The sequence below is a fragment of the Chlorocebus sabaeus genome, chromosome 23 (genome assembly GCF_047675955.1).
Source record: "Chlorocebus sabaeus isolate Y175 chromosome 23, mChlSab1.0.hap1, whole genome shotgun sequence".
Classification (NCBI taxonomy): domain Eukaryota; kingdom Metazoa; phylum Chordata; class Mammalia; order Primates; family Cercopithecidae; genus Chlorocebus; species Chlorocebus sabaeus.
In genome coordinates, this window is record NC_132926.1 from 1,199,444 (window position 1) to 1,217,138 (window position 17,695).

General features: G+C 38.2%; 1 pseudogene; it reads right to left on the reverse strand.

The window, feature by feature from the left end:
* LOC140709940 (ankyrin repeat domain-containing protein 18B-like) overlaps nt 1-17,022 on the reverse strand; it is a 22,852-nt pseudogene extending 5,830 nt beyond the window's left edge.
* Between the last annotated feature and the right edge of the window lie 673 nt (nt 17,023-17,695).

Sequence of the window (17,695 nt, forward strand, 5' to 3'; positions counted from 1 at the left end):
GGAGAAAAAGGAAACAGTTTTAGAAAAAAGGAATGGGGCGGGGTTAAAGACTTTGACGAAGTGATCTAGAGATCTTTCCTGACAAAATGTCAACAAAATGAAAGATAGGCAGAACCATGTAGAGAAAGACAATGACAGAAAAATGTTGATTAGAATCAGAAAACCAACTTAAGTGCTCAGTAAATAAACAGAAAAGTATCTGTGTTCAGGGCTTCAAAGACACATTCCATTTTTTAAAAAAAATCTGTGATCAAAACATGAATGCTCATTTTACTCAAGTTATACATATATTTATATATATATAATTTATTTCTGTAAAACAAGTTTAATAACATGTATACTTCATGTATACAACGAAGAGACCCATGTAAAATTTCCGTGATATGTTTTATATCTGAAAGAAAAAGAAGCAGAAACAAAATACAAGCTACATATCAAGATAAATTTCGATGTTAAAGAATGACACGAATAGGTCTTCTTTAAAGAATCTGAATGCAGCAGAGAAGGATACTGCAAAAGGAAGATGACCAAAGACAGCAAAAATATCTTCAGAAATGAAAATTCAAACTAGATAATGAAGAGTGCAGTTTTGACATTGTATGTCCAAGGCTTTGTCATTACTGTTTTTAAAATCATTAAAGAATAAGTGGCCGGGTGCGGTGGCTCATGCCAACTTTGCAAGGCCAAGATGGGTGGATCACAAGGTCAGGAGTTCAAGACCAGCCTGAACAACATGGTGAAACTCTGTCTCTATTAAAAATACAAAAATTAGCCAGGTGTGGTGGTGCATACCTGTAATCCCAGCTACTCAGGAGGCTGAGGTCAGAGAATCACTTGAACCTAGGGGATGGAGGTTGCAGTGAGCAGAGAATGCACCATTGCACTCCAGCCTGGATGACAGAGTCAGACTCTGTCTCAAAAAAAAAAAAAAAAAAGTAAGTGTAGTATTTTCGCATTCAAAAAAATTTCAGATTGTGTTCTTTTTTCATATATTTTTAATACAAATTTTTTCATCCCAATCTTGCCCCAGCAGCTCAGCTGACTCCCGCCCACATGACTCGCATGCCTATAATGTTGTGTTGTGAGTTTCTGAAATACATTTTAAAATAGATTTCGTTTAATTATGAAAATGCAGACATAAAATGAATTTGTATCTAGGTTTTAGTCAAGTAAAATTAGAGTTAAATCAATTAATAAATGATTAAAATGTTCTACAACATGAAAACCATACCCAGTTGCCGCCTCTTCTAATTCATGATTTTTCTTCCTTATTTGATCCACATTATACTCCAGTGATGATAGTAACTCAAAAAATTTTCTTAATTCTTCCTTTTCTTCTTCAGGCTTGAAAAAGAAAGTGTTTAAAATTATTTTTGTAAAATCTAGAGACCTTCTTCTATCTTAAAAATGTTATTTCTCATAAGTTGATGAGTAATATGTATTTAGGCAGGTGTATAAAGTACATTTTGTAAACCTGATGCCAATAAGGACAGATTTCAAAAATAGCCACCTTTTGTAAAACAGCTAAAAATGATTCATACTTTCATCATCTTTCCTGAAATTTAAACTGCTAAAAATGTTTGTTAAAATGAGGGTGTTTACACATAAGATACTAAGGATTAGTAAAAAAAAAATTAAGAGTAGTTATATTTACATTTGAGTTTTTAAAGACGCTTTAGAAACATTGTCATTAATAGTTTAAGATATTCCAAGTTTTGTTAAATTACATCTTACTAAGATGATTTTTAGAAAACTCTTATCTAGTTCCCATTACATTGTTTTTTTTGTTTTTGTTTTTTTTTTTTTTGAGACGGAGTCTCGCTCTGTCGCCCAGGTTGGAGTGCAGTGGCCGGATCTCAGCTCACTGCAAGCTCCGCCTCCCGGGTTCACGCCATTCTCCTGCCTCAGCCTCCCGAGTAGCTGGGACTACAGGCGTCCACCACCTCGCCCGGCTAGTTTTTTGTATTTTTTTAGTAGAGACGGGGTTTCACTGTGTTAGCCAGGATGGTCTCGATCTCCTGACCTCGTGATCCACCCGTCTCGGCCTCCCAAAGTGCTGGGATTACAGGCTTCCATTACATTTTTTATCCTCGTCTGTCTTCAGGCTGATCTAAATATTCTCATTCTCTGTTAGTATTCACCCACAGGTTTCAGTTTTTCCCTTTCTCTTAATCATTTCTCCTTAAATAAAGTTTTTCTTCTATAATAAAAACATAACTTTTGTCTACTTTTTGCAGATTTTCTATTATCCTGTTTCTCTCCTTCCATTGGACTCTGTGACACATGGTCTCATCCAGAGATCTATTTTTCATCATTTACTGTTTTTTATACCAAAATCTGATTTTTAAATAATTCCAATAAAAAAGTCCAAGGGTCACGAAGGACTCTATCCTGCTTTACTCAGTAGCAACTGCGAGTAGTGACCAAATGATCCCTCTGCTCCTCTGACCCCACTTTATTTCTAAACGCAGCAACCTCTGATGTTCAGTCCTATCTATTCCTGTTTATTTGTTTTGTTTTTTCGAGACGGAGTCTCGCACTGTCATCCAGACTGGAGTGCAGTGGTGTGATCTCCGCTCACTGCAACCTCTGCCTCTGGGGTTCAAGTGATTCTCCTGCCTCAGCCTCCTAAGTAGCTGGGATTACAGGTGCCCGCCACGATACTTGGCTAATTTTTTGTATTTTTCGTAGAGACACGTATCACTATGTTGGCCAGGCTGGTCTTGAACTCCTGACCTCATGATCTGCCCACCTCGGCCTCCCAGAGTGCTGCAATTACAGGTGTGAGCAACCACACCCAGCTGCTATTCCTCTTTTAAATTCTCTTAGGACTCCCAGAATCTTAAAATTTTGACCCAGATTCCCTAATCTACATTTCCAGCTCTGAACTGCTTCTTGAGGCCTCTTCTTTCTAGTACACATATTATAGACAATATTCTCAACCACACACTCATACGTTGCTACTTGGTGCAGATTACCTTTGTAGTGAATCATGTCTATTTTATGTTGATTGTTATTGATGTTACTTTGCATATAGTATTATTTTCTAATCTCGAAGGGGGCTTGTCTTGCCCTTAGGATATTGACCAGTATATTTTGTCCTTTTTTTTTTTTTTTCTTTTTTTTGAGATGGAGTCACACACTGTTATCCAGGCTGGAGCGCAGTGGCACCATCGTAGCTCATTGCAACTTCCACCTCCTGGGTTCAAGTAATTCTCCTGCCTCAGCCTCCCAAGTAGCTGGGACTACAGGTGCACACCACCATTCCTGGTTAATTTTTATATTTTTAGTAGAGACAAGGTTTCACCATATTGGCCAGGCTGTTCTTGAACTCCTGACCTCAGGTAATCCACCTACCTTGCCCTCCCAAAGTGCTGGGATTACAGGCGTGAGCCACTGCACCTGGCCCTTTTTTTTCTTTTATAATGAAAACTTTCCCATGAGAATCAAATGATCAATTGTTTGCCTTTGTTTCCTTGTGAAGAATTTCCTTTCCATAGAGATATGGCATGATGCACATCTTGTTCTCAAGTTTCTTCCGGGGGACACTCAATGATATCATTGGGAAGGCTCCAGTCAAGTAGAGGTCTCCCTTCTTCCCAATCGAGATTCTTCATCTCAAAGTGATGCCCACCAAACGTCTTAATCCAGGTAGTCTCTTGCTTAGAAATTAATGAAATAAGAACTTTCTAGAGAAGTTAGAGGCTACTGATTGAGATGGTTTAAAGCTGTCGCTTATTAAATGTTTTACTCCCAAGGCAGACATCAAAATGGCTAATAATTCCATGCCTGATGTCTGACTCACTTCTATGGGAATCTATGCAAAATGTTTTATTTATGAGACAGAGTCTCACTCTGTTACCCAGGCTGGAGTGCAGTGGCTTGACCACTGCTCACTGCAGCCTTGATATCCCGAGCTCAAGCGACTCTCCTACCACAGCTTCCCAGTGTAGCTAGGACTATAGGCATGCACCCTCAGATAACTGTTAATTTTTTTTTTTTTTTTTTTTGGTAGAAGCAGGGTCTCACTTATATTGTGCTGGCTGGTCTCAAATTCCTGGGCTCAAGCACTGTTCCTGCCTCAGCCTCCCAAAGTGCTAGAATTACTGGCATGAGCCATCTCACCCAACCAGGTATTTCATGGAATGGTTTGAGAGGCAGTATCTACACAGAAGCCAGAAGATCTGTGTCTGAATCCCAGCTCTACCAGATACTAGCTGTGTGCCCTTGAGCAAATTAACTTTCTGTATCTCTGGTTCTTTATCTATGAAGTAGAATAATACCATCTACTTCACTGGGATATTGGGAAGATTAAACCAGGGACTGCACAAGAAGCACTTAGAAAAGTACATGGTGCATAGAGAACTACAGATAAGATTTGCTTAGAAGCACGTAGAAGAGTACATAGCACATAGTGAGCTACAGATAATATTTGCTATTAGCATAATAATTTTTACTGTTTTTTATATCTTGACAACTGTGTTAGGCAGGTGGCATTCCAATGGAAGTGGTCTATAGCTCACACTACTGAAAATGGCAGCAAATGGGGAGGGGGAGCGTATAATTTGTAGCTTACTTTTCTCTCTGTATGACTCAGTGGGCAACAGTCAGGTATGTACTACAATGTAAACAGCACCTCCTGGATTGAGTAGGTAGTACATAACCGACAAGACCAGCAGAGACAGGCTGAGCCATGGAGCTGAAAACCCTGGACTCTACTGCTAAATCAAGGCTTCTGAATCAATTCCCTCCCAGCAGCTGTTGCTGTGCACTGCTTTCACGAGTACTCTGCTGAGTGCTCGGATTAAGGGGCTGTACCGTCATTCATAAGACAAGCTGCAGCCAGAACTGTTCAGCTGACGAACTGGCAGCCATCCAGAAATACAGTTCTGGCTATATAGTGAAGGAAGGCAAATTTAGATTCCTTTTTCATACTGAGAAAAACATGAGCATTTGATTGAACAATTCTCCTGTATTAGACTAATTATTTTTAATTTCATATTTAAGTGCTAAAAATACACTTAGAAGAAAAGATTTACTGTGTCAATGCCTCAAATAAGAAATAATTTGCGGCCGGGCGCGGTGGCTCAAGCCTGTAATCCCAGCACTTTGGGAGGCCGAGACGGGCGGATCACGAGGTCAGGAGATCGAGACCATCCTGGCTAACACGGTGAAACCCCGTCTCTACTAAAAAGTACAAAAAACTAGCCAGGCGGGGTGGCAGTTGCCTGTAGTCCCAGCTACTCGGGAGGCTGAGGCGGGAGAATGGCGTAAACCCGGGAGGCGGAGCTTGCAGTGAGCTGAGATCCGGCCACTGCACTCCAGCCTGGGTGACAGAGCGAGACTCCGTCTCAAAAAAAAAAAAAGAAAAAGAAAAGAAAAACAAGAAATAATTTGCATAGTATAAAGTATTTTGTTCTATGCTAAAAGCCGCCAAGCTAAAATGTTTTTAATTTATACAAGGATAGGTGACATGTATGTCATATATTATTTTCCCTTTAAGCAAACTTATGATGAGACAAAATTATCTTCCATTAAAATTAAAGCCATGTGAAATTAAGAGCTACGTTGTTCTGCAGACCGGGCAACAAGTGCTGAGTCATAAGGTCAGTGAGAGTCGGAACAGTCAGGGAAGGCTTCATGAAGAGAAGATTGCCTGCCAGGTCTGAATGGATAAGGCTAGAGGAGCAGGAACTGAGAAGGCAGGAAGGGCAGCAGGTAAAACGGTGCTGGTGCTGCAATCTGCCCGATTAACTCTGAGGATAAAGTACAATGGCAGGGAGTTAAAAACATATGTCCATATAATAACCTGTAAATGAATGTTCACAGCAGCTGTTTTCATAATAGCCAAAAAGTGGAAACAACCTAAAGGTCCATCAGCTGATGAATGAATGGAAAACTGGTGTAGCCATCAAATAGACTATTATTTGGCAATAAGAAGAAATAAACTACTGATATGGGCTACAACATGGATAAAATTCTGAAAACACTATGCTAAGTGAAAGAGCCAGTCAGAAAGGACTTCATATTGTATGACTCTATTTATATAAAATATGCAGACCACACACATCTATGGAGACAAAAGCAGATGGTGGTTGCCTGCAACTGGGGTAGGTGGAGAGGCATGGAGAAGGACTGCCATCATGGCTAAGAGATGTGGGGTTGCTTTTCAGAGTGGTGAAAATGTTCTAGCATTGAATGTGGTGATGGTTACACAATGCTGTGAATATACTAACAGACACTGAGTTGTACATTTTAGATGGTTGAACTATCTGACATGTGAATTATCTCTCAGTAAAACTGTTTTTAAAATCCAATGGTAGGATCAAGATAATTTTCTCAACTCTCTATTTTGGATGTACATACTCTATCAGATCTGAATATTTCTATGCCATTGCAGTATATTTTAAATGAAAGGGAGATGAAGGCAATGCCTAACTTTTCAAGTAGCTTGTAAATTAACCTAAAGCATGTGCCTTTCAAAGAACAGTATGATGGCTTTTCTGTACAAGTTAACCTAGAACCTATGAAATGAATAGGAACAGCTTCTGTGTCCATTCACAAAAGTGAAGAAATAAGAAAACTTTCTGGAACATTCCATTAAACATTCTCCTCTGACTTAATCTGGCTTGCCTCACCAAGGCAATAAGGAAATTATCTAAAAATACTGTTTAACAAGAAAAAGTCAATTTTCTGTGAGGAATGATGTATAATTCTCAACTTTCCCAAGAGAAAATATTATAAAAGGTATGCAATTATTTTTCAAAATGGCAGAATAAAAGCCAGAGTTTAAGAAATTAGTACGTTATAAAGGTAACAAAATGGTAATAATTAATTATAATGAAAATACAAAATCAATCTGTCCACTGAAATTAGTATCCTAAAACAGTTTATATTATTCAACCAGCTACAGATTAACTATAGACATGTTAAATTCCATACATACTTGACTTCCTACTTGAAATAATTTCTTCTTTGAAGCCCGTGTCTCATCCAAATTAAGATGACAATGTGATGTATCTTCCAGTGGAGACTCTGACATACGAAATTTTTAAGGTGACTGGCCAGTTGTTCTTGAAGTTGCCTTAGAGTCACCTGATAAAATATTTTTGTTACTAATTTTATAAATTGCCTTATTATTAAATTGTTAATATTTAACTCTAATATGCATACTTTGAAAATTATTACCACACACATAGATTCACTTTCTTTTCCTCATTTGTACACATTCTCCTTTATTACTGAATTCATGAGGAACACAGAGGTGTTATCTTCCTGCCAAATTGGTATTCTCTTACAAGACTGATTCAGCCTGCTATTCATTCATCTCAGACCAACTCAACCTGAGTTCCTCACACATTCAGTTGCCTGTTCAAATCCTTCCAAGAGATTTCTATCTCAGAATAAAAGTAAAATTCCAATGGCCTTCAAGGCCCTAGGTAACTAACATGGCCTCTACTTCCCTCCCTGACCTCAGCTCCTACAACTCTGTCCCGTATTCACTTCATTCCCACTCTACGTGAACTCTGCCACCCCTCATTACTCTGAAAATGGGGATTCAATGTCAAACTCACAAATCACAGACCGCTACAAGTATCTTTGTACTGGACAAAGTTATATCCAAATGATAGTCATTGAGACTTAAAATGTAAATTATGAGCTAATTATTAATAAAAATATTCAAAGTAAATTATAAATACCTACCAGTGGGAACATTAAATCAAATATTTTTTGCTAAAATTTACCACATTTATTCCAAATTGTATAACAAGTAGATGTCTTTCAAATATTAAGTGGTCAGAAAAATACATAATGTGAGACTGACATATTTTCAGACTTAAGTCACATTAATATGAGTCAAAATAAAGTTATACTAACTAAAATACATAAAAGAGCCACTGAAGGAAAAGCACCACAAGACACAGCAACATACTTCAGTTCATCTGGGAAATCTAGAATTAAGTGTCAAAGTGGCTCACTTAATTGAATCTTAATTTCAAAATACTTATTTCAGGTACAAGCATTTCCATTTATCTGCTTCATTGTGGTCTTAAAATGTGGCAACATAAAGACATTAAATTTGTTATTTCAGCAGTATAAGACTACATAGCTTACTCTGTAGCTACTACAATTTCATAGGTGACAATGTCTTTACTCAAAGAAAGCATCTGTCAGCTCTACCTTTTATTTCCTGGAAACAAGGTATGTTTCCAAGCTGATACAGTAAACACATTTTTTTAGTTTTTTATTAAAACAGCTTTGTTAAAATATGATTTCCATACTACATATTTATCTGTTTTAACATACAGTTCAAAGATTTTTAGTAAATTTACTAGTCGTGCAACCATCCCTACAATCCAGCTTTAGAACATTTTCATCACTCCAGGACAATCCCTCATGCCCATCAGCAGTCACGACCTATTTCCAGCCCCAGCCCTACACAAACATTCATCTTCTTTCTGTCCCTATATATGTCTTTTCTGGATGTTTCATGAAACGGAATTATACAGTATGATAAACACACTTTCCTCTATTTATTTTTATATTGAATTAGATTCAACATATAGCCACGATTAAATGTTTAAATTTTCTTTCTGGAAGGTTAAAAATATTTATCTTTCTTCATACTTACTTCTCCTCTGCTTCTTCTTTTACATGCTGAAACAGTTTTTCTGTTACAGAATTATATTCATTCATTAATTTCTTATTTTTCTCTTCTAGAAGATCTTTCTTTCCACTCTCAAAACAGCCTCCCTGGATATTAATTACTATCTCTCTATCATTGCCTTCCTTATGAGCACCCTCTAGTTGTCGTTTAAGCAAGAGATTTTCACATTCTAGTTGACACAGTCTCTCCTCTACACAGTTGTGCTTTCCGGTGGATTGACTCGTTTAGCTTCCTCATTTGGATGCACCTGCTCCATTTCCTTTATTCGATGCTGTGCTTGCCTCTGGTGCATCTGCACACTTTCTAAAGCCAATGTCTTTTCCCCGAGAGCATCTCTTGTCTCATGGAGCTTACCTTTTAAGGTATTTAACTTCATCCCAGCTTTAGAAAATTGTTCAGTAAGCAACTCATTTTTATCTTTTAGTTGAGAAATTGTAGAACTCATTTTTTTATGTACAGAAAAATTATATGCTCTCTGTAAAACGAATTCTAGGCTTTTTGTTTCTACACTTTCATTGTGCTCATCCATAGCAGCAGCCAGTCTAGAATGGAGGAATTCAACTTCAGCTTCCAGTCTGTCTGTGCAGTGTTTTTCCTTCTCCAATTTTGAATTCAGCCTTGTATTCGCAGCTTTGAGGTCATTAAGCTGTTGCCAACACTGGGACCTTTTTTTTGGTTATTTTCTCATTGAGTCTTGCACTCTTTTCAAAGTTAGCATTTATTTCTCTAATACTTTTAATTTCCTGAATATATTCCTTTTCCTTTTTGAGACTGTCATTTTTTATTACATATAATTCCCATCTGAGTGTGGCAATATCTCCCTTCAACATGCAATTTGTATATATCACATCCTTCTTTTTTCCATAACTTTGAAAATCCTAAATAAAACAAAAGAAATTTTCAGCTAGCACTCAATAAAATAACATCATGGTTATCTCTGAAGTGAAAGAACAACCTGTACATTCATGCAATTAAAAGTTGCTGTAAGTGGATAGCCAACTGGAGAAAAAGTTGAAGCAAAACCTTGAACCTTACAGAGCATAAATTTCAAAAAGTTCAAAAATTTATTTGAAGTCAATGAATCCATAAAACTAAAAACACACACATACACACTGGAGAATTTTTAAGAATATCAGAATTGGAAAAGCCTTTCTCTGAATTACAACAAACTCAAAGCATAAAGTAAAATATTAACTAATTTGACTAAATTAAAATATTGGAAAAAGGAAATTGCATTTATACTCTGATACCTAACCCAGACACCACCCTATAGTAAAAGTTTTACCTCCACGTGTATTTGGACAGATAAAATTTCTCAAAGTTTTAAAAGTTCTGTTTCTGGCCGGGTGCGGTGGCTCAAGCCTATAATCCCAGCACTTTGGGAGGCCGAGACGGGCGGATCACGAGGTCAGGAGATCGAGACCATCCTGGCTGACATGGTGAAACCCCGTCTCTACTAAAAAAAATACAAAAAACTAGCCGGGCGAGGTGGCGGGTGCCTGTAGTCCCAGCTACTCGGGAGGCTGAGGCAGGAGAATGGCGTAAACCCAGCAGGCAGAGCTTGCAGTGAGCTGGGATCACGCCACTGTACTCCAGCCCAGGCGACAGAGCGAGACTCTGTCTCAAAAAAAAAAAAAAAAAAAAAAAAAAGTTCTGTTTCCCTGATAATATTGTATTGTGATTTGACTCAACATTTTTTTACTCAGTTATAAGAATTTCATTTACTAAATCGTAAATCTAGACATTGTACTAAGCACTTCTACAAACATACATTGATGAACTTATTTAGTTATCACAATTCTTAAAAAGAGAGGTTAAAAATATAAGCAAGCTGCAGGATTTTCCCAGGGCTTCTGACTCTACTTCTAGTTCTCCACCAGATCACAGTTACTTCTGTGGTGTCAATATATCAACACAAAAACAGAGAAACAAAAAGACACAGGCATAAAATGTGTCTTCTGTCTTTGTCACCTGGATTCTCCATGAAATAGCCAGATCAAGAGGATGTGACCTTGTGGGGCTTCAAAAACAGAAGCTTTCCCTTTTCTGCACTAAGCTATTATTTTCACCACTGCCTTTTATCCTTATTTTTTCATTTGGATCCTGGGATATAAAAAAAGTGAAGGTGCTCACTGAAACAGAGGAACCAAAGTTTACCACAACACAAGGAGCAGAGTGAAACTACTGAGTTGCTACTGCAGAATCCTGGAAAATGAGATGTTCCCCAAGTTTACATTCAGTTACCACAAAAGTTGATAGCTGGAAGATTTACAGTATAGTTGTATACTCTAGCCCCATTATCTACTTGATAATGGAAGTAAAACCAAGAAATATTAAATAATTCACCCAAAGCTCCTACGGTGGCATTACCTAGCATTTCATGGCACCAAAAGGGAAGATACAATTAAATATTGCTGAATTACATAAATTACCAGATAAATATATCAAATTAGTCAGATAAATTAAAAGTGTGACTTTGGCAAAGCAATTTAATGCCTCAGAGGAGAGCGGGAGGCCTCATCTGCTTTCACTTTGAAAGAAGAAAATCTCTAGATTTTTGTCTTTAGAATACAATGTACAGAACCAGCTTTCTACTAAAGAGTCAAATGATAAATTTTTGGCTAAGGAGTTATGCTACTTATATGATAAAATTATACACATCAAAACTTACCATATTTTATTAAACAACATAATATAAAAGTGTGATTCATTGGGAGGCTGAGGCGGGTGGATCACGAGGTCAGGAGATCGAGACCATCCTGGCTAACACAGTGAAACCCTGTCTCTACTAAAAATACGATAAACTAGCCGGGTGCGGTGGCGGGCGCCTGTAGTCCCAGCTACTCGGGAGGCTGAGACAGGAGAATGGCGTGAACCTGGGAGGCGGAGCTTGCAGTGAGCCGAGATTGCGCCCCTGCACTCCAGACTGGGTGACAGAGCGAGACTCCGCCTCAAAAAAAAAATTTAAAAAAAAGTGTGATTCAACAGAAACATTGGAGAGTGGTGATTTTTTAAAAATATGCAAAAGTATATGTATTTGTTTCCAAAAATATTTAAAATGACCATGACGGAATTATAAGTTTAAACAGTTTGAGTCAAACAAATAAACTTACATGCATGAAAGTACATTAAACAGACATCTTTGGCTGATAATATTTGTTGCAACTCTCAAGCCTGGATACATTTTCAAGTCTCTTCTCAGTCATTGTTTCCCTCCCATTGTGTTACCATTTTATCATTTAAATAAATGTAATTCATCTTTAAATGACTACAGTAAGAAGAATCTAGGCCAGGCGCGGTGGCTCACGCCTGTAATCCCAGCACTTTGGGAGGCTGAGGCGGGTGGATCACAAGGTCAGGAGATCGAGACCATCCTGGCTAACACGGTGAAACCCCGTCTCTACTAAAAATACAAAAAATTAGCCGGGGGCGGAGGTGGGCGCCTGTGGTCCCAGCTACTGGGGAGGTTGAGGCAGGAGAATGGCGTCGGCCCAGGAGGCGGAGCTTGCAGTGAGCCGAGATCGCACCACTGCACTGCAGCCTGGGCAACAGAGCGAGACTCCGTCTCAAAAAAAAAAAAAAAAGAAGAATCTAGAGCTTATTTCTTTAGCAATTTTCTTTATGTTTAGCTGATTCAGAAGGTCACATGGTATATGACTAAATTATTTTCCCAGGCCATGTGCTACTTGGAAGACTGATAGTGAGACTTAGGTTGACTAATGAACAAATATTATGAGAATGTTTTCCAGAACTGTCATTTAAATAGCAGCACTAATCTACTTTGACACATAATTACACATTTAGATAACCCCCACTGTAACTATACACATGAGATTTTCTTGAGTAGAAAACCAGAATGAATCAGATAATTTATAAAAAGAGAAGTAGCAAGTGAACCTCTCTCTTTTTATAGTTGAACTTTCTTTCTTCAAAGCCAGGAACTCTGCTTGTAACATGCCCACCTCATTCTTAAGCCTTTGCATATCTTGCTGTAAGTCTTCTAGATATCCTTTTGATGTTCTGTCACTATGGATTGGATAATAACTCACATTTTCTCATTCAGGTTTCATGCTTTTATAGCTATTAGCAGTGGGACTGTCATATGTGGCTCCCTGAAACATACTTACCAGTCATCTTCTAAGCTTTAGAAGAGCTTCTAAGTTCCATATGGCTTGTGGAACAAGTGCTGTATTGGATTTTTGCTTTTGTAAGTGTCTGTAACAGCAGAAATCCTGTGGCTTTCTATCTGTATCACATGCCTCATTTCTTTGGAGTGAGAAAACCACAAATCAAAAAGACTTTTTGGATCTCTAGACTGAGGCCAATGTCTAATTTCCAATTAGTGGTATTTTGGTTTGTATTTTTTGTCATTTGCATATCAAACTCTTGATCTTCTTTCATTTCAACCATAACTACTGGGTTCCTTAATTTTTCAATTTCTGTATCATTACAACAATTCTCTTCATCTCTGAGAAACAGGTTACATGTCTGGCTTGTTATAATTTTTACAGTCTGATTTATTTTCATTTGTGTAAAGCTTAGAAGATGACTGACAGGTGTGTCTTAGGGACCCAGAGTATAAATGCAATGAAAAGACATGTTTGTGATGGGCTCCTTCTGTTTAGGCAATGCCTGGGATACTACAGAGTTAGACACTCCAAGATGCATCTGCTTCCTTGCAGTCAGGGATATGATTCATCAGATTAGAGGGCACTCCCTTTAACTTTGTCCCTCTCCAGAGTTGCTATGTAAGAGCTCTTCCTCAGGACACACAGTAATTTTGGATTTTTCAAAACTTTCACCAATCTTCAGTTGAACTTCCTCGTAATGAATTTTAAAAGAAGTCTTGAATATACAGATAATACCCTCTTTATCACAATTCTTACTCAGTTCTGGTTCTTGAGACTTTTTTTTTTTTTTTTTTTTTTTTTTTTTGCAGGTGCAAAAGTGGAAAATTAATTTGCTTGTTTTGCTTCTCAGATGTCTTTTCTATTAGGGTGCATGTTTTAAAACTAACTTTATTCTGAATTAAGTATGAACAAAAAATAGAAAATAATTAAAATTTAACTGTAAAACTTAATCTATGTTTTGCTACCCCTAAGTTACTGGATTATAACTAAGAAGTAAAAAATAATTTGCCTTGGCTTAACATAGGAGAAAAACATGAACCAGCAAGCTTAACTCTCACTGTTAGTTTGGACTAAACTTAATTCATTATGAAATCTTCCAGAAATGGGTTCACAGATGATATGTAGTATTCTAAAAGCTTTCTCTCTTAAAAGGATTTTGACCTCAGCATACCATAAATAGTGAACCCCTACAGTAAATTCATATTTCTGAAGATTAACCGGAGAGTAGGGAAATGCTAAATTATTAGAAACCAAAATGAACACCAATCAGAAAGAGAAGAAAATTTTTAGATTCTACTTCAAATGCTATACTGTAATATGTGTGTTATCTGGATAGATTATTTCTTATATTCAGTTCTAATATATTCTAAGTTCCACTAGTGACAGTGGAATAAAAGATTTTAATAACATTTACTATTTATGTTAAAATAAGAAAGTTATTGTTTGTACCCTGACACCAAAGTCCCATTCTGGAAGTCATAATTCTCTTAACAGGCAGTTGGGTTGATTGTATGACCCCATCCTCTCCCTGAACATAGACACTGAAGGCAACCAGAGACCAAAAAAAACAGAAGAAGTTTTTAACCTCAGCACTGGTGACCGGCAACATAAAACTGCAAAGTTTGAACCACTGGGAATGATGCCTCCTTTAACAGGAGTTGAACTCAGTGGCCATCACTGTCCAATTGTTCATAATTTCTCTAGCTTAGTAATACAACTCCATTTTTGATGTTACTTTCTTTATCGTGAGGAAGGTTATAAAAATAAAAGAGCAAAGAGACTTCTGGAAATTTCTGGCCTCAAGTCCAAGGGTACAGATAGCTATGAGTTACTACAGACTGTAAGAATATTTTCAATTTTATAACTGGCTAAAATGTTTTAAAATTAAATATGAAATTATGATCTGTTGGATTCTAAAAGGATAGTTTAAAAGGTCACTTCATTTGGACTATGCTATGTTATTAAAGAAAAACCAACTAACCAACCAATAGCAAACCAGGAATTTAAATTGCTACATACCTGTGGCTGTTTACTTTCACTTCTTTCAAGCATTTCTTGGTTTTCCTCTGAAGCCACTTTTAAGTCGTGTTCTGCTGACAAATCCGTATGTTGAGTTAAGATGAATGACTTAGAACAGTTAAAGACTATAATCTTTATAAAAATGGATATAAAACAACATATGCTTTTATTTCATAAATGGAGAGTTTAAATGAAGCTTAATGTTTACTGGAATATTTACATTTTTAAGAAATACTTCTAATTATCTAAAACTTCAACAAACCACTTGGGGAGACACTAGATATCAGCAGGTTCAAGCCATGCAAAAGTCTCAGGGTCACCCACAAATTATTCCACCCAACATAAATAAACAAAACTGCTGGAAACAAAGCAAAATTTAAAAATACAGTAAAAACATATAAAGTAATACTTTATTCTCTACTTCATAATAGTATCTTTTCAACAACATGCTAAGTGAGTTATTTACTAATAATTTGCAAAATTTTGTTACCATTATACCTTTATTAGTGTATATCCTGATTTTTACATCTGAAATGTTTTCCTCTACTATTCTGACAAATTTCTTTCGTGTTTTAAGACTCTGAATGTAGGCTGGGCACAGTAGCTCACACCTGTAATCCCAGCACTATGGAAGGCCTAGGAGGGAGCCCTGCTCGAAGCCAGGAGTTTAAGAGCAGTCTGGAGACCACAGAGAAACCCGGACTCCACAGAAACTCTGCCGGGCATGGTGGTGTGTGCCTGTAGTCCCAGCTACTTAAGAAGCTGAGGCGAGAGGATCCCTTAAGACCGGGAGTTTGAGTTTGCAGTGAGTCTCGATCATGCCATTGCACTCCACCCTGGGTGACAGAGTAAGAACTTGTTTCCAAAAACGGAAAAAGAAAAAAGAAGAAAAGGCTCAGAATGCTATGTGAAGTCCTCCTTGAATCCGGCTATCTTTCTGCACATATACAGGTGTCTCCTTCCTTGGGGACCTCTTAGTACTTTGTCGTTTTCTAGTGTCACTCCGCCATCTGAACTGTGCATCATGTCTTTCCATGTCTATCCCCCTTGCTGCTAGACTGAAGGAATCTTCTCCTTATAAACAGTCTTCATTTTACTAAATGTTTATGGAGTTCTTGCTAAGTGGTAAGCACTGGGGTTTAAAGAATGGGAATAAAAGTCATCGGGGATGGCCTTTCTAGAGATCGTGCCTGAGCGGAGACTTAGACAGTGAGGTTCACCAGATTAAAGCAGGCAGAGGGCAGGAAAGGTAGCGCATGCCAGGCAGTGGCAAGAGAGGGAGAGAAGCCTCCCAGAGCATATTTGTCTACATGAGAGATGGTGACAGGGGCATTACCAGCAGCTCAGTAATGCCAGAAAAAAGGGCAGAGAGAGAAGGGGCTGCAGATGGAGATTTGGGCAGAAGCCAGTTTCTGAAAGCCTTATATAAACCAACTATTATTGTCATTTCTTAAATTTTTTTAAAAAGCAAAGCAAATTTAAAAAGCATAATTCCAAGAAAAAGACCTACATTTTATTTTATCTTATTGTATTTGACTTGATTTTTATCAGAGATGGGGTCTCACTCTGCCACCCAGGCTCCAGTGTAATGTCGCTATCATAGCTAACTGCAGCCTCAAACTTCTAGGCTCAAGCAGTTCTCCTGCTTCAGCCTCCCAAGTAGCTGGGATTACAGGTGCAGAACACCACACGCAGCTACATTAAAAAAAAAACAGACATGGGGTCTCGCTATGTTGCGCAGGCTGCTGGACCTTCTGGCCTCAAGGGATCTTTCTATCTCAGCCTCCAACACTATTGGGATTACAGGCAGGAGCCACCATCCCCAGCAACACCAATATTTTCAAATGAATAAAGTGGAGCTCCATCATTTTATTTTATCATGGATGGGTGAAAACCTTGTAATAAGGCTTGTATACTCCGTGGATTTGTGACGAGGAAACTATAGCATTAACCGCGGCCGAAGCTTCCCTTGGCTCCCAGTCTCTTTACATGGTTAAGAGTAGAGTAGCTGAGACTACAGGTGCCTGCCACTGCGCCCGGCTAGTTTTTTGTATTTTTAGTAGAGACGGGGTTTCACCGTGTTAGCCAGGATGGTCTCCATCTCCTGACCTCGTAATCTGCCCACCTCAGCCTCCCAAAGTGCTGGGATTACAGGCATGAGCCACCGCGCCCGGCCAGTGTCTTACCTTTTGCACCTTCTTCTTTTTACAAATTTGCAGGCTTCATAGCTGTTGTTTCTGTGAAACATGCAAGCTTGTTAGATATTCCTTCTGCAAAACATCATCCCTCTGGCTCCTTGCCTGGCAAAGTTTCACTCACTCTGCATGCTTCCCCTAAATCCTGTCCATTTTTCAGAAGCTTGTGCTCATCACCACACATTTAAAGGTGGATGTCATCTCATGAACATAATAAATACCTAGTCAGTAATACCTATATGCTCCCAGGTGACATCTATCCTCCATTGATCCTCTACATAAGGGGTCAGCACACTACAGACCACAGGCCAAATCCTGCCTACCATATGTTTTATCTTAATAAAGTTTTAGGAGAGTACAGTCGGGCCTGCTCACTGACATGCTACCTATGACTGCTTTCACACTACAATGGCAGGGTTGAGTAGCTACAACAGAGACCACATGGCCTTCAGCTGCTTAAATCATTCTTGAAAAGAGAGAGTAAGAGAGAGAGAGAGACAGATCACATGGGCTAAAATATTTCCTACTTGGCCCTTTACAGAAAAAGCCTGCCAATCCCTGCTTTATACCCTGAACAGAGTGCCCTAAATCTCAAATCTAATCTAATGCCTCCCCTACTCATGATTTTCCAGTGAATTTCTAGAGCAAACACTGCTGGCTCCCTATCCAGGAGCAGTTCCTTA